The sequence below is a fragment of the Hemitrygon akajei genome, chromosome 8, assembly GCF_048418815.1.
Source record: "Hemitrygon akajei chromosome 8, sHemAka1.3, whole genome shotgun sequence".
NCBI lineage: Eukaryota > Metazoa > Chordata > Chondrichthyes > Myliobatiformes > Dasyatidae > Hemitrygon > Hemitrygon akajei.
The window spans coordinates 142,580,551-142,607,707 of NC_133131.1; the positions used below are offsets into that span (position 1 = coordinate 142,580,551).

Consider the following 27,157-nt stretch of genomic DNA (forward strand, 5'->3'; position numbering starts at 1 on the left):
TGACTCCACCACCAACATACAGTAGGAATGCTGCCGCAAATCAATATAACTCCTTATACAGCACCTTCCAAACACATGATTGCTATCGACTTGAAGGATAACGGCAGCAAAGTATAGGAACACCACAACCTGGAATGTGCCCGCCAAGTCACACGCCATTCTATTTTGGAAATACATTCAGTGGCCACTTTATTAGATATACCTGCACACCAGCTCATTAATGGAAGTATCTGATCAGCCAATTATGTGGCAGCAACTCAGTGCATAAAAGCATGTAGATACGGTCAAGAGGTTCAGTTGTTGTTCAGACCAAACATCAGAATGGGGAAGAAATATGACTTTGACCGTGGAATGATTGTTGGTGCTAGATGGGGTGGTTTGAGTATCTCAGAAACTGCTGATCTCCTGGGATTTTCACACACAGAGTTTACAGAGAATGCTACAAAAAACAAAAGAAAAAAAAAATCCAGTAAGCATCAGTTCCGGTGGGTGAAAATGCCTTGTTAATGAGAAAGGACAGGAGAGAACGGCCGGACTGGTTCAAGCTGACAGGAAGCTGGCAGTAGCTCAAATAACAACATTTAACAATAGCGGTGAGCAGAATAGCATTACTTAATGCACAACATGTCGAACCTTAAAGTGGATGGGCTGCTTCAGCAGAAGACCATGAAAACTCAGTGGCCACTACTTCCTTCTTGTTGGGTCAAAATTCTGGAACGCTCTCCCTCACAACACTGTATTTAATCACACAAGGACTGCAAGTACTCAGGAAGGTAGCTCACCATCCCATTCGAAGTGAATTCCATATCCTTCCAAAACATATTTTTAAAAAGCACAAATCAACCAAAGCTCCTTTGGTTTATGGTTTATATGTCCTTTCACTGGTATTCTGCTGGTTTTTTTTAAACTACTGATTAAATGACTATCATTTGGTACTGAACAACTACAGTACAGCAGCTATCAATTCTATTAAGATATAACATATCTTTCTATTCAATTCCTTAAGCATTATACTGCAAAAGGATCTCATGTTCTAGATGCATTTCACAAGCAAGTTCTCATATAAATGAGCCACTCATTTTCAAGTGCTGTTTAAAGCACTGAGTGTAAAGCTTTAAATGAGATAAAAGCCCTTGTTTGCAGGACAGAATTCCAGTATTTGGTTCACAGTATTTGTGCAGGCTTAATGTTGACCCAATCCAAAACCAACTACACTGCTTGGCTGTTTAATAACAGAATGCTTTATTCTCTAGAACATTCTGGTGTTTTCAAAACAGCATCTCCTTTGATTAACCATGAGCAGCTTCTGTTTCAATACCAATGAAATCCAACTAGCCTAATACAGTTTCTTGAACGAGGCTTTGAACCAACATTACAAGCATAAAATCAATGTAACTCGCCCTATTATATTTACCATATTTTCCAAATTTACAGGATTGTTTCAAATTAGCTTCATAATCTCCAAAGACTTATATAATACAGCTCTCTTGTTTCACAGGGTCAGGCAGGGGGTAATGGTGGATGGTGATGAAACAGTAAGATTCCAAGTATAACACCAACAAAAAGGTTAATGAGGAAACCCAGGGAGAAAATCAGATATATCATACTGCTATGAAGAATAACAAGATGACAATGAAGATGGTGGTCTATCACCACTCCTTAGAGCAACAAGGTCTGTTGAATAAACGAAAGGAGAAAATACTAATTAAAACCTCTTGACCTCATGTTGTGGACAAAGCACAATCAATAGCTCGCTCCCAGCTCCCTAAGAAGGAGGGCCTCGAACTGGATTCCCCGGGCAGCGAATTTCTCCACGGTAGAGTTAAGCGGGTTATTCCAAAATTTAGCACAATGATGCACCCAGGCCAAAAATCATATGAAAGGGGAATTAGAGTTAATTGTTTGTACACAATAAGGTTGTTCTAAGCTTCTCAGTAACGGGTCATAGGGCTGAAACATACTGGCATTCATTCTGACACGTTGTTGTTAGTACATCCTACTAGAAATTTATAGCACATTCAACCCATTTTGTCCATGCTAGCTGAATAAGCTAGACTAAACTCATTTTCTTTTTATTACTCCATTAATTGTTTTATAGGTTACAAAACTTGCGCTCACTATTTTGAAATATGTTGAGGATTTCTGCTTCTACTAGGCAGAGAATACCAGATACTGACATGTGCTAATTTCCTCAATTCCCCTCTAACCTTTCTACTTTTAATCATAGGTCCACTTCCCCAAGTGCTGATAAATAAGCATGGATTACAGAGTTGGTGAAAATAGAGCCACTAGTAAGGGATCCATCTAACAAACTGTTAAATGCTAAATGAAGTCTCGCTGTGGGTGGACTCATTTAAATTGCCATACCAAGAAAAAAAAAATTAATCTGGTGGGTTAATCCATGACAAGGACACCAACTTAAGATGTGATCTGGCTAAACATGGAAGATGTTTTTCTTTATAAAAGCTGCCTAAATAGCGATGGATGCTAGCTCAATTGAAATTTTGAAGACTGAGATTGATACACAATGATCGAGGGAGGTGAGGCATATTGCTCAGGGACAGATTAGTATTGAAGCACAGACTAGCCATGATCTGTTCCAATGGTGGATGGGGCAGAAGATTTTAAGAGCAGAGGAAGTGGCAGGGAACATTATTTACACTACTGCTCCAATACGCTGTTGATGTGGTTGTTCCAGTTGAAATTCTGATCAACAATGACCTGCAAGATATTACTGGTTAGTTGTAAATGCCACTGAAATTGAAGGTCAAAGGTGACTTGTTCTTTGCTTTTAGAAACACAATACCTAGTGCTTACGTGGTTCAAATGCTAGATCATTTAGTTAGGCCATGCTTCTGTTCTAATCCTGATGTCAACTGACATAGTTTGTTTCTTGCATTGGGGAATAATCAGCAAAATGTCCCACATCTGAATTCCAGCACTTTTCAGATATCAACCACTCTCTGTGTAAAAATAATTTTCTTCAAAGACCTTCCCTTAAAACTGCTTCCACTTTACTCAAACCCATGCCCTCCACAACCCAATCTATGCTTCTCATAATCTTATATGCTTCCATTATGTTACGGCTCTGTCTCATTTGCTTCAAGGAAAACAAGCCCAGCCTGTCCAATCTGTCCTATAATCCTCCAATCCAAACAACTTTCTGGCGTATCTCCTATGCACACTCTGCAGTACAATCACATCCTTCCTATTGTGTAGCATCTAGAGCTACACAAAACATTGTAAGCATGGCCTTATCAGTTTTCTAAAGTTGCAAAATAACAACCCAATTCTTATCTCTGTGCACAAACCAATGCCTTCTTCATCACCTTATTGGCACGTGTTGCCACTTTCAAGGAACTATGGACTTGGACCCTTGGGTCTCTGTTGATCAGCATTAGTGCCTTATCATTTACTTTGCATGTCCAACATCTATAAGACTTCCTCAAATACATCACCTGGTGCAGGATTAAATTCCATCTAACAATGCTTTGCCCAACTTCCCAACTGATGCTGTATCTGTGGACAAGATCACCAAATTTCATGTCTGCAAATTTGCTAGTCCTACTACCTCTGACACTCACACACCCAAGATGTCATAAACAGCAAAGATCCCTGCAACCACCCCTGTGGTACACCAGTAGTCAGAAAAAAAACTTACTTCCACCACTACCCTCTGCCTCCCATCATCAAGCTAATTTTAAAAACATTGAGCCAGTTTGCATTGGATCCCATGTGCTTTAACCTTCTGGACCAGTCTAGCTGCAGAACTTCGTCAAATGGCTCAGTAAAGATCATAGAGACAACACCTGCCACCCTGCCTTCATCAATCTACTTTGCTATCTTCTCAAAAGAACTCACACATGCAATTCCAATTTCGTCATCTTTTTCTGAATTGAGTCACTTGCTAGTAGACCCGAAACTTAAGCTCCAGAAATAGCTTGTAGGATGGGGGAAGAGGCAGAACGAGCCTCTTGTTGGATTTGGAGTAGGAGAGAGCAGGGAAGCTGGAAGCCAGGAGCAGATGGGCAGTGACTCGGCCACCACTGCCGGCCCACCAACTGGAGAGTGTTGTGGTAAAGGGTCAAAACACTCTGTGAAGGCTGGGAACCACCTGATGACATCTGCTCCTGGCTGAAGGCTACAGTTACCTCATAAGGTATCTGGAGAATGCACCCTAACAGGTGTAGGTAACAAGTAAACAAGGTTGGACTTCTCCTTTAACTCCAAAGGGGCCAGGGGTGTGAGTGGTGGTACTGGTACATGCTGTCAGTCAGTTTCTTGATTGCAAAATTAATGCAATTATTTCATTTAAGCAATAATATTGGAGAGAGAATTTTTTTTAAAAGATGTTATTATTTTAAAATTGTGGACTTACATTTGAGTCAACTTTACTCTGAATGTGGATTCTTAGCTGACTGTTGGGATTCCTATTGAATAGCCATTCAAAACAATGGCTTAATGGTTACATGCCAAGTAGCAAATATGTTATTCTTTTCACACCTTCTCTATCCCTGTGTTTCAAAAGATGCATAAAGGTGATCTCATCATTTATTTTTGGTTATTTATCAGCAGCAACATGACAACATACAGTCAGATGTCAGGTATACAAAATAAATGTACCGAAGTGCTTAATTCAGTGCTTTTTCTCTAGATATTGCTTCATTAGGTTAACCAATATAAAGTTCCAATTCCTTCGGCAAGATGGTGCTGGTGGGCCATGGCGATGCGTCACACACAGCTTACAGAACTTCTAAATATACTTCCTTTGAACTACCTTCACTGCAATTTGCAGCCTGTAATTTCCCTTTAAGTAATGTGCTTTTGAACCATCTTAACGAACTAGCAATTTCACGATCTTCTGAAGGACTAAGCAGACAAGGGTACGTCGCCATAGTCAAAAAGAGAGGATGGAGGGGCGGATTCTAACCCAGGCTAAAATGAAGGGGCATGAAACTTCCTCTACCCAACAAATGTACAGTCGCTGGAGAACAAGATCGAGGACCCACGGGCAAGATTGCTGTCTTGGAGGGAAATGAGGAATTCCTGTGTTCTCTCTTTCACGGAGACATCTCTTACTCCAGACATGCCAGTTGTGTCGGTAACACACAAGGATTTCGCGACACACTGAATGGACTGGACTGCTGATTCTAACAAGGTAAACTATTGACATCTGTGTTTCATAATAAACTCTTTGAGGTGCTCAGACACAGCAGTCATGCCACACTCTTGTTCCTTCGACCTGGAACATCTAAAGATTAAGTGCTGACCGTTCTACTTATCAAGAGAGCTTTCCTCCGTGACCCTGACTGTAGTTTACATGTCAGCAAAAAGAGATGTTAAACAGGCACTTAATATATTGAGTGCCGCAATGAGCAAATATGAAAAGCCTACCCTATCACCTTTCAAATCATTGTCAGGAACTTCAGTCAGGCTTCTTTGAAGAAATCTCTGCCCTACATAACACCTGGACACCAGGGGTCCCAATACACTCAACCACTGCTATACCACGATTAGGAATGCCAACTGCTGTCAGCCTGGAGCACATGGACATGGACTTTATGAACACAGTCATAGACAACCGTGTCCCCACAATATCATTCAGTCTTCTCCAATCAGAAGCCCTGGATGAACCATGAGATCTGCAATCTACTGAGGGCCAGATTAGTTGCATTTAGGTCTGCCAATCGTGGAAAATACAAGAGATCCAGGTACGATCTCTCGTGCAATGTGGCAATTTCAGACCAAACTTGAATCACTGAAGGACGCTTGACAGCTGGGGCAGGGCTTGAATGCTGTCACCTCTTACAGAGTGAAATCAAGCAACATAGGTGACAAGGCTTCGCTCCCAGATGAGCTCAGTGCTTTTTATGTTCGGCTTAACAGTCAAAACATGGAGGCTCCTTCAAGAATTCCCACAGTCCCTGTGATTTCAGTCTCTGAGGCCAATGAAAGAGCATCCTTCACGTGGGTGAACCCACGTAAACAATCTGGCCCATACGAAGTACCTGACTGAGTACTAAAGATCTGTGTTGATCAGTTGGCTGGAGTGTTCACCGATTCCTTTAGCCTCTTTCTTCAGTAGTCTGAGATAGCCACTTGCTTCAAGCTGGCTTTGATTATACCGGTGCCCAAGAAGAACATGATAACCTGCCTCAATGACTATCGTCCAGTAGCACTTACATCCACTGTGATGAAGTACTTTGAGAAGTTGGTGATGAAACATATCAACTCCAGCCTGAGAAATGACTTGGATCCACTCCAATTTGCCTACCATCACAAAAAAAAATTAATAGTAGATGGTACTTCATTGGTTCTTCACTCAAACCTGGAACATTTGGACAGCAAAGATGTATCAGGATCCTCTTCATTGACTACTGCTCAGCATTCAACACTATCATCCCTTCAAAACTAATCAACAAGTTTCAAGACTTCAGCCTCAATACCTCTGAGCAAATGAATATTCGATTTTCTCACCTGCAGACCCCAGTCAGTTCGGATTGGCAACAACATCTCCATCAGCACCACAGGATGTGTGCTTAGCCCCCTGATCTATTCGCTTTATACTTACGACTGCGAGATTAAGCACAGCTGTAATACCACAGTCGTTTGCTGATTCAATGCTGGTGTCGAATCAGTATATAATAGGAGGGAGACAGAAAATTTGGCTGAGTGGTGCCACAACAACCTCTCACTTAATGTCAGCAAGACCAAGGAGCTGACTATTGGCTTCAGGAGAAGGAAACTGGAGGTCCACGAGCCAGTCCTCACTGGGGTTTCAGAGGTGGAGAGGGTCAGCAACTTTAAATTCCTTGGTGTTATCATTTCAGAGGACCTGTCCTGGGCCCATTAAGTGCAATTATGAAGAAAGCTCAGCAGTGCCTCTACTTCTAAGGAGATTGCAAAGATTTGGAATGACACCTAAAACTTTGACAAACTCCTACAGATATGTGGTGCAAAGCATATTGATTGGCTGTATCACAGTATGGTACGGAAACACCAATGCCCTTGAACAGAAAATCCTACAAAAAGTAGTGGATATGGTCCAGTCCATCACAGGCAAAGCCCTCCTCATCATCGAGTACATCTACAAGGAGCACTGTCGCAGGAAAGCAACGTCCATCATCAAGGACCCTCACCATCCGGGCCATGCTCGCTTCCTCTCTGCTGCCAACAGAAAAGAAGGTACAGGACCCACACCACCTGATTCAGGATCAGGCTCTTGAACCAGAGGGGATAACTTCACTCACCCTATCACCAACGTGTTCTCACAACCTACGGACTCACTTTCAAGGTCTCTTCATCTCATCCTATCAATATTTATTGCTTGTTTGTTTATTATTTCTTTTTTTGTTATTCGCACAGTTTGATGTCTTTTGCACATTGTTTGTCTGCCCTGACGGGGGCAATCTTTCATTGATTCGAGTGTGTTTCTTGTATTTTCTATGAATGCCCACAAGAAAATGAATCTCAGGGTTGTACATGGTGACGTGTATGTACTTCGATAATAGATACAGTTTGACCTTTGCACTTTCAATTAAAGCACAGAAGTATCTAGAGAAAGGCAGAAAAATTAATGTTACAACATAGAGTGGCCAAACCACAATTTATAATCAAAAATCCTCAAGCCTTGTGCTTTTACTCTAAAAAACAAACATCCTATTAACCGGTTTAGGAATCTGAGAGCAGAAAACATGTCTGTGCCCAGGCAGGCAATGATTTGTGGCAGACTGGATTCTTTTTTAAGATAAAGGAATAAACTATATCTTGTTTTAGATGCATTACATGAGAAAACAAACTTAAAGGGAACAGGCCGCCATATTATTAGCTAGTATGTGAGATAAAATGAGGTTCAGATAACAGTTTCCAAAATGCCACTCTTCCACCATTACGTCCCCTCCCCCCAACCCCACTCCCAAAATTATGGTTTGGATTTGGTTTTTATATTAGTGGTGAGAACTGTGTTGTTTTGAAAGCTGCCATTTAACTATTTTAGAAATTTAGACATTTTATCTTCAATTATCTCCCATTTCTATGTCAGTTTAAGTAGTACAGTCGGTCCTCCTTACCCGCGGGAGATTGGTTCCGGGACCCCTCGCGGATACCAAAACTCGCAGATGCTCAAGTCCCTTATGCAACCTGTCTCACTCAGGTGGACCTTAGGACCCAGCGGAACTCCAGACCTTATTTAACCTGTCTCAGTGCGGTGGACATTAAGACCCGGTGGCAGAGATCTGAATCCGCAGTGTTTCTGTTCACGAAAATAATCACGATCACAATTGAAAATAAAGTGGAAATAATAAAGCAATCGGAAAGAGGTGAAACGCCATCGGTCATTGGAAAAGCATTAGGCTACGTTGGTCAACGATCGGGAACAATTTTAAAGGATAAAGTGAGAAAGGCTCTGCCCCGATGAAAGCTACAATTATTACTAAGCAACACAGTGGTTTAATTATTAGGCTTTGGGGTTTTGGGTTTTTGATCCTCACATCAACCCGGCACGGTGGAAAGCGCACTCGGGAGCGATCTGTCCCGAGTCCTGAGAACTTACGTTCCAGAGCCCGGCGCTGAAACATACGTTCTAAGTGTTTTATATGCATAGAAAGGTAAAATATATACTATATACTAAGACAAACGTTTGACTAACTGACGCTAAATAATACTGGATGTACCTGTTCCGACTTACCTAGTAAGAGAACTTCCATTTTCTTTTTGATCCCGATACACGATAACCCACGCACATCCTCCCATATACTTTAAATCATCTCTAGATTACTTATAATACCTAATACAATGTAAATGCTATGTAAAATGGTTGTTATACTGCATTGTTTAGGGAATAATGACAAGAAAATAAAGTCTGTACGTGCTCAAACAACGTGCTGGAAGAGCACTTCCGGGTTTTCGCGATCCGTGGTTGGTTGAATTCGCACATGCGGAATCCGCGGATAAGGAGGGCCGACTGTATAAACAAAATGGGTTCAAGTGCTAACTACAAGATCTATCGCATCATTCATTATTTTTCTGAGGGAAAATACAGATCACAGCAAATCTCGCAAATCATTCAGAGTGAGGTAATTTTAAAGAGAACTCACATTTCTTCATCACGCATGTGAAAGTCTAAAGGTTATAGCATTCCATCTTTCCTGTCACAATTACTTCTTTAGTTTATGTTCTTAACAATAAAATTTAGGATTAAAGTACTTGTCTCCATTGTAACTATGGAATAAATAGCTGATAATTATTTCTCCTTAAGATCCATATAACAATCTGTCCGACATAATAATAAATTTCACTTTCACATAAATAATAATTTCACTATGATGTTCACAAAGAAGCATAATTACAAAGTCAGTGATGTGCAAAAAATATTTTTGGGCAGCAAGAGCATTAACTTGTGCTGAAAACATCGACATTAAATTGGAGTGCTTACTTTTGTTAGATTCTGATCTTCTTGTGATAACTATAAGAAAGAAATTGGGTGTTAATGGGGACAGACACATGCATGAAGCTTGTAGAGGGAAAGGAGAGAAAAATGATGAATTATTCTGGTTTTCTACTGATCAGCTAATGAATGTTTTTTGTTTTGATGGAAAATCAAGTCATAAATAATCAATTGAGCGTTAATGTGTGGTACAGCTGTCCTTAAGAAATGCAGGTTCAGCTACTACTTCAAATGAATTACATCAGGCGGTTTGCAATGCACATTTTAATACCATCTATTGTACAGTGCTACTTGACAATCCTATGCCCTCACAAGAATGGATGGTGGAAGAAATGCAAAGACGCACAGTACCATCAGACAGCATTGAGAGCTGCTCTAAATCTATATTGCTATAAACATCCCTTATTCATGTGCAAGATGTTTTTAAAGGCATAAGATTTACTTCTGGCATGTTTCGAAAGTACATGGTAGTTCATTACACTGTTCCAGTCTAGTTTTTCTTAATAGCAGATCATAACCTTTCTTTCCAATTAGAGGACATCTCTGAGAGCCAAGGACGAAATATCTACAAGTAATTTTCCTATTCTCACAATTGTTCCCAAGTGGTATCCCACTTCACAACAGGACAGTTATCCCCAATCTAGATATTCACAAAAGAAATTTGCTCCAGAATTAATTATACATTTTTTACATAGCTTTTAAAACGTCATGAAATAACAATGATCAGATGCTGAGGATGATGCTTCCAGATGGTTTGCCACCTCAGATGGTGAGGTTATTGTCACTGATCAGCAAAGTGAGTGACTCCATTCTCCTCTCCAGCATCTACTATACTATTGGCAATTAACACAGCAGATCATTTAAACAATTAGAATCTTTCCTTCCCATTTTTCTCCAGTCTTACCTAAATACTGGCTCAAATTTACAGTTCTAAAGAGATCAAAATCAGAATCAGGTTTAATACCACCGGCATATATTGTGAAATTTGTTAAATTTGCGGCAGCAGTACAATGCAATACATGATAATATAAAGAAAAAAACTGAATTACAGTATAAAATAGTTAAATTAAATAAGTAGTGAAAAAAAAAGAAATAAAAAGTAATGAAGCAGTGTTCCTGGGTTCAATGTCAATTCAGATTCTGGATGGCAGAGGGGAAGGGGAAGCTGTTCCTGAATCGTTGGGTGTAAACCTTCAGGCTTCTGTACCTCCTTCTTGATGGTAACAATGAAAAGAGTGCATGTCCTCCCCTTGGCACGTTTCCAGAATTTTCTGTGTTTGTTTCACGTTTTCTGTGGTGTGTGTTTATACGTGAATATGTGGACGACTGTAAAAACATACTGTGGTCTTACCCAGAAACTATAAATAAAACTAAACTTGACATTTCCTCACTGGAGTGATTACATGCAAAACTACCGAGAGCTCAGCTTCCAAAGATACAGATGCTGCTGGAAAAGGTAGCATTTATTGTCTATCACCAGTTGCTTTTGTGATGGTGGCGAAGAGGCATTTTCTTGAACCCATGCAGTCCTTGGAACACACATAGAACATTAAACATTTCAGCAGTGACTTTTTAACCTATTCTAAGATCAACCTAACTCTTCCCCACTACATGGCCCTCCATTTTTCTATCATCCATGAGCCTATGTAAGAGTTTCTTAAATCCACCTAATATTTCTGCCTCTACGACAAAACTTGGCAAGATATTCCATGCACCCACCACTCTCTGTAAAAATACCTAACTCTGACACTTGCCCCATACCTTCCTTCACTCACCTAAAATCATGCTCGCTTGTATTAGCCATTTGTATGCTGGGAAAAAAGTCACTCATCTGTGCCTCGTCTCATCTTGTACACATCTAATAAGTCACCTCTCCTCCAACTTCACTCCAAAGAAAAAAAAACCCCTTGCACTCTCCAACTATCCACTTAAGACATGTTCTCTAGTCCAGGCAGCATCCTGATAAATCTCTGCACCCTTTCTAAAGCTTCCACATCCTTCCTAAAATGAAGTGATCAGAACTGAACAAGTGTGCCTCCTGAACTAAATTGTCTGACTAATGAAGACCAACACACCATATAAGACCAAATGACATAGGAGCAGAATTAGGCCATTCAGCCCATCAAGTCTGCTCCGTCATTCCATCATGGCTGATCCTGGATTCCACTCAGCCCCATACACCTGCTTTCTCACCATAACCTTTGATGCCGTGGCCAATCAGGAAACCATCAAGTTTTGCTTTAAATACACCCACGATCTTGGATTCTACAGCTGCCTGTGGCAGACCATTCCAGTTTCACCACTATCTGGCTAAAAAAATTCCTTCTTACCTCTGTTCTAAAAGGTTGCCCTCAATTTTAAGGCTGTGCTCTATAGTTCGGGACACCCTGGCAATAGGAGAAATCATCTCAACATCCACCTTATCTAGTCCTTTCAACATTCGGTAAGTTTCAATGAGATCCCCCATCATTCTTCTAAATTCCAGTGAGTTTAGGCCCAAAGCTGCCAAACGCTCCTCATATGTTAACCGCTTAATTCCTGAAATCATCCTCATGAACCTCCTTTCGACTCTCTACAATAACACATCCCTTCTGAGCTATGGGGCTCAAACTGTTGACAATACTCCAAGTGCAGTTCGATGAGTGTCTTATAAAACCACAGTATTACCTCGTTTTTATATTCTATTCCCTTTGAAATGAATGCCAACATAGCATTTGTCTTCTTTCTACACACTCAACCTGTAAATTAACCTGGGAGTCTTGCACGATGACACCAAGTCCCCTTGCACCTCTGATGTTTGAATTTTCTCCCCATTTGGGTAACAGACTGCATTTTTGTTTCTTTTACCAAAATGCATGATAATACACTTCCCAGCACTGTATTCCATCTGCCACATTTTTGTCCGTTCTTTCAATTTGTCTGTCCTTCTGCAACTGCATTCCTTCCTCAGTACTAGCTACCCCTCCAACTATCTTCATATCATCTGCAAACTTTGCCACAAAGACATCAATTCCACTATCTACATCATTGACAATGTGAAAAGTAGTGGTCCAATACTGACCCCTGAGGAACACCACTAGTCACTGGCAGCCAACCAGAACAGGTCCCCTTAATTCCCACTCACTGCCTCCTGCCTGTCAACCATTCCTCTATCCATGCCGGTATCTTTCCTGTAATGTTAGGGGATTTTATTTTTTTAAGTAGCCTCATGTGTGGCACCTTATCGAATGTTTTCTGGAAATCCAAGTAAATGATGTCCACTGCCTCTCCTTTGTCCACCCTGCTTGTTACTTCCTCGAAGAATTCTAACTGATTTGTCAGGCAAGATTTCCCTTTACAGAAACAATCCTGACTTTGATTTATTTTATCATTAGTCTCCAAGTACCCCGAAACCTCATCCTTAATAATAGACTCTAACACTTTCCCAACCACTGAGGTTAGGCTATCTGGTCTATAATTTCCTTTCTGCTGCCTTCCTCCTTTCTTAAAGGGTGGAGTGACATTTGCAATCTTCCAGTCCTCCAGGACCATGCCAGAATCAAGTGATTCTTGAAAGATCATAACCAATGCATGTTATCTCTTCAGCACCCCTTTCAGAAATCTGGGATGTGACTTACCTACCTTAAGGACTTTCAGTTTGCCTCCCACTTTTTCCTTTATAATAGCAATGACGCTCACTCCTGCTCCCTGGCACTCACAGACCTCTGGCACACTGCTAGTGTCTTCCACATTGAAGACTGAGGCAAAGTACTTATTAAATTCATCCTTTATTTCTTTGTCCCCCTTTATTACCTCACCAGCATCATTTTCCAATGGTCCAATATCACCTCTCACCTCCATTTTACTCCTTATATAACTGAAAATACCTTTAGTATTCTGCTTTATATCATTGGCTAGTCAGCCCTCATATTTCATCTTGTCCCTTCTTAAGGTTTTTTTGGTTGCGTTTTGTTGGACTTTAAAAACACCCCAATCATCCAACTCCCCACTCACTTTTGCTACCTTATATGCCCCTTCCTTGGCTTTTACGTAGTCCTTAACTTCCTTTGTCAGCCACAGGTACCTACATTTGAGAACAACTTCTTTAGTAGGACATATCTATCCTGTGCCTTGTGAACTATTCCCAGAAACTTCAGCCACCTCTGCTCTGCCGTCACCTCCCTCCAATCCACCTGGGCAAGCTCCTCTCTCATGCCTCTGTAATTCCCTTTATTCCATTGTCCTACTGATATATCTGATGTATACTTCTCCCTATCAAAATGCAGTATGAATTCAATCATATTCTGATCACTGCCTCCTAACTGTTCCTTTAACTTTAGCTCCCTAATAAAATATGGATTATTACCCAACACTGAGATAGCCTTCCCTCGAGTAGGCTCAAACACAAGTTGCTCTAAAAAGCTATCTCATAGGCATTAAACAAATTCCCTCTCTTGCAATCTGACACCAACCTGATTTTCCCAATCTGCCTGCATATTGAAGTTCCCTATTACACTTGTGGCATTACGCTTGTTACATACCCTTTGCAATCTCAACCCCGCATCTTGGCTACTATTTGGAGGGCCATATGATTCCCATAATGGTTTTTTTACCCTTGCAGTTTCTTAACTCCACCCACAAAGATTCAACATTCTCTGACTTTGTCACCTCTTTCTGAAGATGTAATTCCATCTCTTACCAACAGAGACACAGCACCGCCCATGTTTTCTTAACAACCCTATCAACTTGAACGACAACTTTGAGGGATCTATGGATGCGGATTCTAAATTCCACCACACCGATAAGAATCCTGCCATTAACCCTATACTCTGCCTTCAAATTCAACCTCCCCAGCTCTGTCTCCTGTCATTCTCCCTTTGTAACCCACGACGAAGCTCTGTGCTATCCACAACTCCACCAATGTCAAATTTACTAATGCACCCTTCCACTTCCTTATCCAAGTCATTTACAAAAATCACAAAGACCCGGGATCCCAGACAGAATTCTGCAGAATACCACTGGTCACTAACCTCCCGGCAGAATATGCTCCATCTATAACCACCCTCTGTCTTCTACGGGCAAGCTAATTCTGAATCCATACAGCCAGGTCTCCCTGGATCCTATGCCTCCTGACTTTCTGAACGAGCCTGCCATGCAGAACCTTATCAAATGCCTTACTAAAATCCATATCCACCGCATCCACTGTTCTACTTTCATTAATGTGCTTTGTCAATCTGGCTCTCAAACCCATCCTAACTATTCCTAATCAAATTATGCTTTTCTAACTACTCATAATTCCTGTCTCTTAGAATCTTCTCCAATAATTTGCCCACCACTGAAGTAAGACTCACCAGTCTAATATTCCCAGGGTTATCCCTTTTTCCTTTCTTGAGCAAAAGAATAACATTTGCCTCCTTTCAACTATCCTGTACCACTCCTGTGCTCAGTGATAATGCAAAGATCATTGCCAAAGGCACAACAAACTATTGTTGGCTTCCCATAGTAACCTGGGTATTCCATCCGATCCAGGGACTTATCTATCATAATGTTCTTCAAATGTTCCAGCACATCCTCTTTCTTAAGCTTTACATGTTCCAGCCTATCAGCCTATTTTATCCTCTCCTCAGAAACGCCAAGGTTCCTCTCACTGGAGAATACCAAAGCAAAGTATTCATTAAGAACTTACCCTACCTCCTCTGACTCCAGGCACGTTTCTTCTACTATTCCTGATCAGTCTCAATATAGTCATATTCCTGTTCTTCACCTATCTGTAGAACACCATTGGATTTTCCTTAATCCCACTTGCTAAGGCCTTCTCATGTCCGCTTCTAGCTTTCCTGGCTACCTTATAACTCTCCAGAACTGTCTGATTCTTGCTTCCTAAAGCTTAAGTAATCTTCCTTCTTCCTCTCAGTTGATGTTCCACATCTCTTGCCAGCAAGGGTTCCTACATCCTATCATTCTTTCCCTGCCTCAATTGGACAAACCTATCTATAACCCCATACAAGTCCTCCCTAAACAACCTCCTCATTTCCCCGAGCACATCTGTTCCCAATTTATGTTCCCTAGTTACTGCCTAATAGCATTATAATTCCCCTTCCCCCAATTAAATACTTCTCCATTCCATCTATCTCTCTCTGAGGCCACGGTAAAGACCAGGCAGCTGAGGTCACTGAAATTCACCCACTGAGAGATCTGACACCCCGATTGCCTCGCATCAGACCCAGTAAGGCCTCTCATCGAGAGAGCCTGTCTACATGTTGTGTCAGGAATCCATCCTGGACGCACCTAACAAATTCTGCCTCATCCAAACCTTTTGGATGTGTCAATAAATATTAGGAACCCATGATAATAACCCAGTTATCCTTGCACCTTTCCAAAATCTGTCTCCCCATCTGTTCTTCAGTGTCTCTGTTGCTATTGAAGTTCTATAGAACACTCCCAATAGAGTGATTACTCCCTTCCGGACTTCCACCCACACTGAGTCAGTAGATGATCCCTTCACCAGGGTCAGGCAGGACCCGGAACATCCAGCGGCCATTCCTGCCCTTAATACAGCCAATTCTCCGCAACGGATACAACATTGTACTTCCTTGTACCAAGACCCATGCTTTAAATTCAATCACCCTTGTTCCTGATTCTTCTTGCATTAAAATAGAGACACCTCACCCCATCTCATTTACTGTAATTTTGCCCTATCAACAGCCTATCCTTCCCAGCAGATGCATCTACCTGCACATCAGCTGACCCATCCTCTGACCAATCACACTGGTTCCCATCCCTCCTGGTGAAATTACTTCCATACTCTGGTGGGAGTAGGATTTTGAGGATTTAGACACAATAACAAAGACATGCATCCAGGTTGGGCTGGAATGAGAGGAAAACTTGCACATGATGAATGTTTCTATGCACTTGCTGAATCTATCCTTCTTAGGTGTGGAATTAGCCTTGCTATGAAGCTGTAGTGCATTTTGTGGAGGAAGTATCAGTCAAGTATGCTGCTGCTTTGTCCTGGGAGGCATCAAGTCCTCCAATGTCATTGAAGATGCACTCATCCTTGCAAATGGAGGATATTTCATCACACTCCTGAAACGCCCTGTGGATGGTTGGAAGACTTTAGAAATCAGGAGAGCCTCTCATCTTACCTTCTGATCCACCCTTGTTGATATACTAATTTTAGCTGATCCAGTTAAGCTTCAAAGGTTCAAGGTTCAAAGGTACAATTTAAGGTCAGAGAAATGTATACAATATACATCCTGAAATGCTTTTTCTTCGCAACTATCCACGAAAACAGAGGAGTGAATGGTGACCATATTCCTCTTCTCCTCCATCATCTATCATCCTATGCCTGAAAGGTAGGCCAAATGAAGGGAGTAGATAAAATGAACCACAACCTTCATTTCGAGAGGACTGGAATATAAAAGCAAGGCTGTAATGTTGAGTCTTTATAAGGTATTGGTGAGACTTCACTTGGAGTATTGTGAGCAGTTTTGGGCCCATTATTGAAGAAAGGATGTGCTGACATTGGATAGGGTTCTAAGGGGGTTCAAGAAAATTATTCTGGGATTGTAAGGGTCATCATACAAGGAGCTTTTGATGGGACTGGACTTGTATTCTTTGGAATTTAGAAGAATGAGAGGGGGTCTCATTCAGATAGAGTGGATGTGGAGAAGACGTTTCCTATGATGGAGCAGCCTAGGACCAGATGGCACTGCCTCATAATACAAGAGTGTCCATTTAGAACGGAGATAAGGAGGAGGAATTTCTTCAACCAGAGAGTGGTGAGTATGTGGAATTCATTGCCACAGGCGGCTGTGGAGGCCAAGTCATTGGGTAGATTTACAGCAGAGGTTGATAGGTTCTTGATCAGTCATGGCGTCAATAGTTATAGAGAGAAGGCAAGAGACTGGAGCTGAGAGGGAAATAGATTACTTGTGATGAAATGGCAGAGCAGACTCAATGGGCCAAGTGGCCTAATTCTGCTCCTATAGCTTATGGTCTCCATAGTTCCAATAAGTTCATGACTGACCGGATCATTAGCTTTTCTCCCACATTTTCCACAAGTCTATTCTAGCTGTCCACAACTCTGGTGAAAAGAGTCACAACCCCCATAAGAAATTCTTCATGTTCCCAAGATCTTGCCCCCAATTTTGAATCTCCCCAATTAGTGGAATAACATCATATTACATTAACCCTACCACACACCCTCATTCGTACACTTAGCAGCACAATTGAGAGACGTTATTAAAGGACAAGCAAACTGATCAATTCTCCATCACTCTGTGGGGGGTTGGAGATAGCGCAGAGGTTAACCACAATGTCAAAAGCAAGGGACTTCAATTCCACAATGTGATAAAGAAAACTGGCATTGTTCTCCTTAATGCAAATGTTAAGGGAAGATTTAATTTAGGCATTCAAGTTATGGAGAGGCCTTGAAAGAGTAAATAAGAAAACATTTCTTTTTTTAAAACCCAAAGGGCACCAAATAAATATAACTGACAAACATTTCAGTGGAGAGGTACATCAGAAGAAGATGAAATGCTATAGTCTATTAAGGAAGTGATAACAAGCCTCTTAGATAATAACAGGATTGAGCAGAGTGAATATGGTTTTATAAAAGGGAAATTATGTTTGACAAATAAGCTTTCTTTTTGAGTTTGTAACCATCAGAATAGATAAGAATGAAGTCAATGTATGTGAGATAAGTGAACTTTAAAGCCTTAAGTAAGATGCTACACATCATCAGAACACATGGGAGTTTGGATTATTAGTGTGGGTTGAGGACTGGCTAACCAACTGAAAACGACAAACAGGAATGAGAGATTGGGAGGTTGTGACTAATGGGAATTAACATACTGTAGAACAGTATAAAACAGTACAGGTCCTTTTCCCTACAGAATTGTTTGTTTATTTTTATTTATCAAGAAGCCCTTCTGGCCCTTAAACTACACCGCCCAACACTCCCCTGATTTAATTCTAGCTAATCACAGGACAATTTATAAAGACCAATTAACCTATCACTCAGGACGCCTTTAGACTGTGGGAGGAAACTCACACAGTCACGGGAGATCGTACATACTCCTCCTGGTGCTCCATCCCTTCATATTCTATAACCAGATATTTGGATGAGGAGAGTCAATTTCAGTATGTCCAATTTGCTGGTGATCTAAATCAGATGCCAGCATGGATTGAGGAGGATTCAAGTTGGCTTCACGAGGATGTGTCAAATGGAGTATAAATTGGGAAAATAGATGTTCATCCATTTTGACATAAGTAAAATGGAAAGATGATGTTCTTCTTAAAAGTTTAAAGACTAAACTATGTGAAATGTTCAGAAGGACCTGGGTATCCATGTACCTGATTCACTTAAGTTAATATGCAGGTACACCAAGTAATTAAGTGCAATTATATTTTGTCCTATTCAAGAGAATTTAAATAAAAGAAAAAATTTGTCTTATTGAAAATTACAAAGGGCTTTGGTGAGATGCCATATGTTTAGAGTCCCAACCGCCTTCATCAGGAAAGATGAGCTTTGATAGTGCTACGAAGTTTCATCAATTGGTTCCTGTCATGCAGAGTTCATGCTATGAGCAGGAATAAAGCAAACTGCCCAAAAATTCCTGAGTTTAGAAGAATGAAAGTCAATTTCATTGAAACAAAAAAAGCTTCTAAATGGTAAATGCAAGGTTGATAAATGATTACGATGTGGCAAAACAGGGGCTACGTCCTCAAAACTCAACGTTCACCCAATCAAAATGGAGAGGGTAAGAAATTTATTCACCCATGAATCTTTAGAATTATCTACAAGGTGGCGTGGGGACTCAGTCAGCAAATATATTCATAGTAGAGATCAATAAATCTTTGGATATTAAAGGAGTCAAGGGATACACAGCTTGTGCAGTAGAGTGCCACAAAGGCAAAAGATCAGCCATGATCATACCCAATTTGCACAGCAGTCAAAAGGAGCCAAGTAGCTTCCTTTTCTTTTTTAAATGCAGTAATTTATAGTTGTCTGCACTGGTAGGAGCAAATTTTTAACAAGTTAATTGGTGAAGGTTGTAAAATTTGAATACTCTGAAGAAATAGTAGAGCTTGATAACCCTCAAAGAACGGGATGTGACAATGACCAAAATGGCCACCTCCTACATTGTACTAAATTAGCCAAGGGATACAGGTACCTCATTGGGAAGTATGTACAGGTGTAGAGCAAAAATTAAAATAGAGTTTCCTACTCATGGCATTCAGCAGCAGAATCAGTTTTATGACATATGTTCTGAAATTTGTTGTTTTGGGGTAGCAATACAGTGCAATACATAAAATAAACTATAAATTTCAATAAGATAGACAGTGATTCCAGTTATTTGGGCCATCAGTGAATCAAGGCAGCCACTTATTTGGGACAACTCTTTAAGAACAAAACATAATCAAGAAATAGCTGGGATTCACTTCATTTATTTAGTACACCATGCCACTTAATTGGGACAGGAAAGTGTTGCCAAATAGTTTCTAACTAGCATCAATCATGTGTACTTGTGTGACCGTTAGATATTACACCATGCTTAGAATGAACAATTTTTAAACATTATCAGCTGCATGCACAGGTATTTGTGTTCAAAAATCAGTGATGAAGGCAGTACATTATCTACACTAGGTGTCTGTGCTGAATTTGTTCTTTTATAGTCAATCAAAAACACATGTGCTATCATCAGTGGCTCCAAGGAGCTGTTTGAATGTGACAGCGGGCACACCCCAGTATACTGCTTCAACATGTGGGCTAAACCATGTGAGAGTACCAGCAGACCTTATACTCCAGTGAGTTAGGGACGTGCCTGTGCTAGCATGCAAGGTCATCTCCAGCGGACTGGGCGAATGAGATCCAACAGCCAAGAAGGTAGTTCTGCAACGCTCTGTGGAGAGCAAAGGGCACGGCAAGGCACAGGAGTCATGGTCAATCACTGCAACCAAGAAAGACCTCAGTCTTGATGAATTTCATACTGGACCTGGACTTAGGAAATCAAGAAAGTAGAGCAACGGCCTTTCCACTTAAACTCTCCCACACAAGATTTCCATCAGTGTCGGATATGACAGACAACCACTAAACCAATTATTAGGAATTAATACACAGATTTATAGCACAGTAGTCGTATTGATAGCATTATAACTTATTCTGCATTTCACTTCAATACATAATTTGTTACGCAAATAAAAGGCAACTTGTGTTTTTATATCTTTTTAACTATTTCCAGGAAACTTCAGCAAATTGGAGCTGCCATTTAATTAATTACTGGTCCCAGTGTATCCCAATTAACTGGAATCCACTGTATATATAAAAGAAATAATTGCATTGTGCAAAATGAGACAAAAATAGTGAGGCAATGTTCACAGAATCATTGACTGTTCAGAAATCTGAAGGCAGAGGAGAAGAAGCTGTTCCTAAAACATAGCGTGTATGTCCTCGGGCACCTGTACCTTCTCCCTGATGTTAGTAATGAGAAGAAGGCATGACCTGGTCCTTAATGATGGATGCTGTATTTATGAGGGATCGCCTATTGAAGATATCATTAATGGTGGAATGGTTAGTGCCAATGATGGAGCTGGCTGAGTTTACAACCCTTTGCAGCCTTTTCCCGATCCTGTGCGATGGTACAGAACAGTGAAGCAACCAGTTAGAATGCTCTCCACAGTACATCTCTAGAAATTAGCTAGCACCTTTGTGACATACCAAATCTCCTCAGGCTCCTAATGAAATATAGCCACTGGCTTGCCTTCTTCATATTTATCACGAGGAGGTTGGATGCCATATTAATCTAATTCCCTTCTCTCCTAGCAATATATCACCCCCACCAGAAAAAAAATGGATAATCTATAAAAGTTAACACCCAGGTCACCATAGAAATTGAAATAGATGGGATTGATCCAGCTTTGAGTACCCAAAAGTGTCAAGATAGAAATTGAAATAGGTGGAATGAGTAGAGTGATCCAACTTTGAGTTTTAAAATCTAAAAAGAACAAGGGAGACTCGTTAAACTAAAACAAAGTAAGAGCAATGGTATATGAAAATTCTAGAAGAAAAGCAAAGTGAAATAGCATTTATGCTTATGTATTTGAATGGATAGGATAGTGATGTCCAAGAGAACATGACAACAAATATTACCCAAGGAAAATAAATGTAATCTTATTCTGAAATTTGATACACAGGCATTACCACTGCCTTGTTTTAGGTCCTGGCATTTGCACTGTCTAGTATGGCTAATCCCTGAAACAGTTCTGTGGTGCAGGTAGAGAACCAAAATGGTGGCTTCAATGTATGGTATTATTTTCTTTACACGAGGCTAGCCTTTAGAAATGAAACATTCACAATTTATATATTTTGGTATTAGATGCAATTAAATTAGTTACTTAATTAGCATTTACATTCTTTGCAATCTCAGTAGTACACTCAACTGTACCCATCTTCTCTGCTTTCAATTTCTTTATCTCTATCCTTGCTCCACTGGTGCGGTCATCTACGTGTATTAATACAGGGTAGGAATGCCAAAATTAATTTCTAGAAGAACTCTCACAATCTGCAATGAGGAAATTGCCAATTATTCAGTGAAGGATCTGAATAGTACTGAAATTAATGGTAAATGCAGATATTTCTATATATTTAATAATGAGAAGCTGCTTTGATTAAGATGTTTTAAATATTGAAAGGACATGATATGGTAGATATATTTTTCTTCTGTTAGGTGCAATTACAATAACACAATATTAGGACTAGTCTTATCAAAATGATAAAAACAGGAATCACCTTCTCCACATACAGTATGGACTAAATCTAGAACTTTCCCTCATCCAAGTGATATAAATGTTGGTAAATGGAGCTTTCAAAGCAGAAATTTGGCTGCGTGGCAAGGGCTTTTATGAAGTATATAATTCCACTTCTGCTGCAATGAAGTTGAGGTGCTGATCAGTTTGGATCAGATTGAGCAGAACAACAGATAATAAAGAAGTTGACATTTCCACTCCTATGGGTATGAATTCAGATATCAAAGCTGAACAGACAATCCATATAAATTTTTAATATTACATTGCCTATGTATACTTTGTATTTAAAATATTTACCTTTCCCAGTTAAAATACAAAAGCAATAGCAATGGTGATTCCATGTAAATTTAAGTATGAGTTGCAAGTCGTATTGTCAATTGAAACCAGATGGGACAGTAAATAAATGATTTCCCCTCCACTTATAAATTACATACAAATCCAATAAATAAATGGACCAATGGACTCTTAAGGGCAGAGAGGTTGTGAATGCAGTCAGTTCTGCATATCTTCATGCAAGAATCCACATTTAGATGTCTATGTTCTGCATTGATTCCCTAAATGATTATCTTCCCTCCCTCTTCCCCCCCTCACCAAAAGGGTGGGTTGAAAGAGCCAGAAATATGCTTTATGACTGCACCACATTAGAAGTGAGTAGGAGACAACCTAATTTGCTGCAGTAAACTGATTAGTTCTAGACGGTTCTGAAGCAAATCTCAGTTTATTCTTGAATAAAAAAAAATGAAAACATATGATGACACCCATAAGCATCCAACAATAATCATGAATAATTAATTCTTGGATAACAAAGATTCAATTTGATTTGTACCCATATGAATACTGTCAAATATTTCTCACTCCACTAAATTTACATGATAAAATTGGTTCTGGTAATTTTAAAGATAAAAAAAAAATCTTTTTATAGCGGTGGAACAAGACTAGGTCACATTTCTGATATGCATCTTGTAGATTGATGTAATTCTACTCGTCACTAGTCATTTTTGGTTGTACAGTACTGAATACAGCAAATATGTCTGTGAATAATCCCTGCTCTTTTTAAGTGTGGCATAACAATGGCCTCACAGTCACCCTGCGTGATTCTGTACTAGTGTTGGTGTAGGATAGTTCCAGAGTACTGCACTCTGGATGGTATTTTCACGATGTGGCAGGGTTTTTAGCAGCGTGGGGGTGTTTCTGTTCGTGAAACACATCGATCTGCCTGTCATCTACTGTAGATACAATTAAATCAGTTCACCTTTAACTCCGCCTCAAAGATCCACTTTTAAAATCGTCTCTATGAATCAATTCAAACAAAGCAGAAAATTTAATCCCAGTGAGCGTTTTTGAAAAAAAAAATCAGACACAAACTCCAGGCCGTTAGAAAAAACTAATGCAGCCATTTATTTTGACCATTTAACGCCACCGTCACTTTTCACATTACACACAAAAAAACTTGGGGGGAAAATGGCACCTGATTTCTGTCTGCAGCGATACATCGTCTAGATCACCAGTAACATGACATTTGGTACACTATCAAAATCGCAAACTCAGTGAGGTTACAATAACTTACAAAGAAATGGGTGAAGATTCGCCAGAGGAGATTGTCTGTGTGGGGGGGGGGATGATAGAGGGGTAAGGAGGGGGCGCATTGAAAGGAAAGAACCATCCGGATTCTCAAAAAAATGAAAGTGGTGTCGTTTGATATAATTTATCAAATCTCCGCCCCTACTGAAAATCAGCAGAAGCAGCTAGTGCGTTTGAAACCAGGGGCCCCACCAAGGATGAGGGCAAGATATTCTTTTCAAATACCGGCTCAATGATGTCGAGGCAAATGCACATGGCAATGCACGATAGTTGCTTGCACAGCCCTCTACCTCTGCCCATCGTACAATAAAACAATATATTATGATTTGTTTGTCCACCCTTTCTTCCTCCCCCCCTTCTCTCCTTTCAATTTGGTCAAATCGACATTAGATTCAAAGTCCCCCATAAGCGCAAAACAGCGCCACCAACAACAGTCAATGCAAACAATCCAAGCGTCGTTAAATCTTGCACCGTGTGTAAATAAAAAAAATAAATGAAAGCCCGAATGCATCTGAAAATACGCCCAACTTTTACATGTGTTAATATCCAATTAAACCGACTAAACTCCTAACCCCCCCCCCAATAAAAGGGGGGGGGGGTAGAAGCATAAGCTCCCTACCTCCCCCCACCCCTGGCTTTCCAGAGCTGCCACCAATGGCGCGGAACATGGAACATGATTTGCAAAAGAGAGGAGCAGCGACCATTAGTCCAGCCGTAACTTAATATAAAGCGAGTTAATATGTCATTTCCCACCCCTCCCCCGCTCAGACCGAACGCAGCCAGCAATATCGCAGCACTTCCAATCTAGCCATTATTAAAGAGTTACAGTGTGTCCGGCGCAACGCATTTCTCATTCACCGTCTTGGAATGGGAGAAAATTAATCAGTTACATATTCCCTTATACCTTTCCGTAAAATCCACGCACCGTACACATTCTGATCTCAGACATATGTGTCTCATTTTGTCTGCTACCTCTATCTGAAGAATGGGTAGGCAAAAAAAAAGTCCCGACTCGATCCAATAAAGTTATTTTGGAAACTGCCGAAATATTTTCCCTGTATTGTGGATTAGTATAAAAGGGATTCTTTTCAAATAAAATGTTCTATTTCCCCTCTTCTCTTAAAAATGTTCGCAATTATCTATCTTTCGCCACGATTGACGCGACAGCATGGGCGGAATCGAGACCAAAGCAAAGGGAATACACTCGTCATCTTTCCCATGCTGTTAATTTATATATCCTTTCTTCACCCCACCTTCCAAGAAATTGTTTTAAGTTGCATTAAAATAATATTTCAAAATAACTTCAAATAACGAGTGAGAATATTTTTTAAGGGGGGGGGAGAAAAAACTCACCAATCTGCATCCAGGGAGGATGTTGACAAGCCCTGTCCAAAACGATTATCAGAAGAAAGGCTATTACTTGTGCTTTAGAAACAACAGATGCGATATAGCCAATCTATTTTACAATATCAAACAGCCACCCGATCGCTGTTTGCAAACGTTTCGTTGCTCTTCCCACCTGGCACCACAGCTTTCTGTCCAGGAGGTGGGGGTGGGTGCGAGGAAGGAGGGAGGGAGGGGGGTTGGTGGTAGGGGAATCGGCCGTGTGCTATCACCAAGATTAAAACACAACCACAGAAGACTTGGGGTTAACAACTTTGCAATGGCTAATAGGCGCATTGTGATTGGTTGGTGAGTGTCACCAATCACCTGTAGAGAGCTCATGGCCGATGAGCTCACTTTCAATGGCAGAAGTTGAGGTTTAAAACAAAAATGGGTAAATACTCCCGCTATTTTTTTTGAAGAGATTGTTGTCGTTTCGGTCGCACTGCTTCTTTTTTATCCAGCTTCTTGTGGAGAGCGACCTGCTTTTGTCTTAATGTGCGCTTTAGCCACACCCTCCCAGATCCGTCGATTCTATGATGCAATAACATTCACGGATTTTTTAAGTCTTTCTTTTGAAAGAAACTAACATTTTCGGGGCTCTCCGCACGAGGCTTCTCCTTTGTCAGGGGATTTTTAATTTTCTAATTTTCGCTTTAAAGGTCGAAAGACATAGGAGTGGGAGGTTGAACGGCCAAATTAGATTTAATTGCGTTACAAAGAGGGTGGTGAATGTAGAGCGAGCTGTTCAAGGTAGTGGAAAAATTTAAGGGCGCTTTGGATAAATACGTGAGGCAGTGAGCGATTGCAACTTGCTGGGATTTTGACTGTTATTTCCCGTGTTTTACATTCTTACGTGCATTTGTATTTAAAATAAACATTAAAAGGTGGATCAGATGATGAAATCAGACACCGACTTTTAAGCTTCGCATTTATGAAGCTGAATCTTAAAAGTTGTAGTAGAAAATTGTTAGTCTATTGTATCATGAAAGTTACGGCAAATGGCTTACCAGAATGTTTTCCCTGGCCAAGGAATCCAAAGGAGGAAAAGACTGAGTTCACAGTCTCAGGAAAGGGGGTAGGGCAGATAGGACTGAGATGAGGAGACATTTTCTCACTCAGAGTGGTGAAACTTTAGAATTTCTGCTCTAATGTCTCTCAGGGCATGGTCATGATTGCGTTCAATGCAAGATCTATAGATTTATGCATAATAAAGGACTCCAGTGACAGAGGAAGGTAATGGTCTTTGAGACAGATCAGCCATCATCTTGTTTAATGGTGGAAGAACCTTCAAGTGGAAAGATCTATTTCTGCTTCAATTCATTATGTTTGTATTTTAAAATATCTGTTACTGAATATAGACTGGATCCTCAATTTGTTCTTCAAATGAAGGATTCACTGAAAGGTGTGCAAAGGACTCATGCTTGAGGCCCTCCGTTGGTGGGAGTTGACCGTGGATGGGTGTTGCGTCCTAGCTATTGATACGCAGGCCAGGGCAGTACAATGCAGACAGCAAGCTGATTAAACTCCGCACGGCTGATGAACCCAAAGGAACGGCAGAGACCGATACAGTTTGGCACCAGCAGCGTTGCCAGTCAGCATTGAACTCAACGTAGGACTGCCCTAGAACTCCAGCTCCGGATTTTTCCTCGAGGTTTATTCCCGAAGCTTTTCCCCATGAGGGGGTATAGCTGCAAGGCAGTGGAGGTTTGAGATCCAAGTTTGCTTCTCCTAGATGAGCTGCCAACCACAACTGACGAGCCCCTTCTGCCTGAAGTGACTGGTTTTGAGATGCTACTAACCCGCCTTTCCCCCTTCTCCTGTCAATAGAAATGGTTCCTCTGGGCTTAGGAGCTAAGCCACATGAAGGTGAACAGCTGGACTTGGTTGTCAGGGGCTATTTGAGACACGCCATTGGGCACTTTTAATAGGCAGTGGGAGTTTATCCCAACTACCATC

The 27,157-nt window shown here is 40.6% G+C and overlaps 1 protein-coding gene and 1 long non-coding RNA gene across 4 annotated transcripts in view; one reads left to right on the forward strand and one right to left on the reverse strand.

Annotated features, from left to right (window-relative positions):
• Positions 1-25,373, reverse strand: part of LOC140732319 (enhancer of polycomb homolog 1-like) — a 193,818-nt gene extending 168,445 nt beyond the window's left edge. The window contains exon 1 of the mRNA XM_073054791.1: positions 25,169-25,373. The gene's annotated coding sequence lies outside the window, so the exon portion shown is untranslated. The remainder of the gene's footprint in view (positions 1-25,168) is intronic.
• A 129-nt stretch (positions 25,374-25,502) lies between these two features.
• The window catches only part of LOC140732321 (uncharacterized), a 55,564-nt gene continuing 53,909 nt past the window's right edge, over positions 25,503-27,157 (forward strand). For all 3 annotated transcript variants that reach the window (XR_012100044.1, XR_012100046.1, XR_012100045.1), the window contains exon 1: positions 25,503-25,592. This is a non-coding gene — a long non-coding RNA (uncharacterized lncRNA). The remainder of the gene's footprint in view (positions 25,593-27,157) is intronic.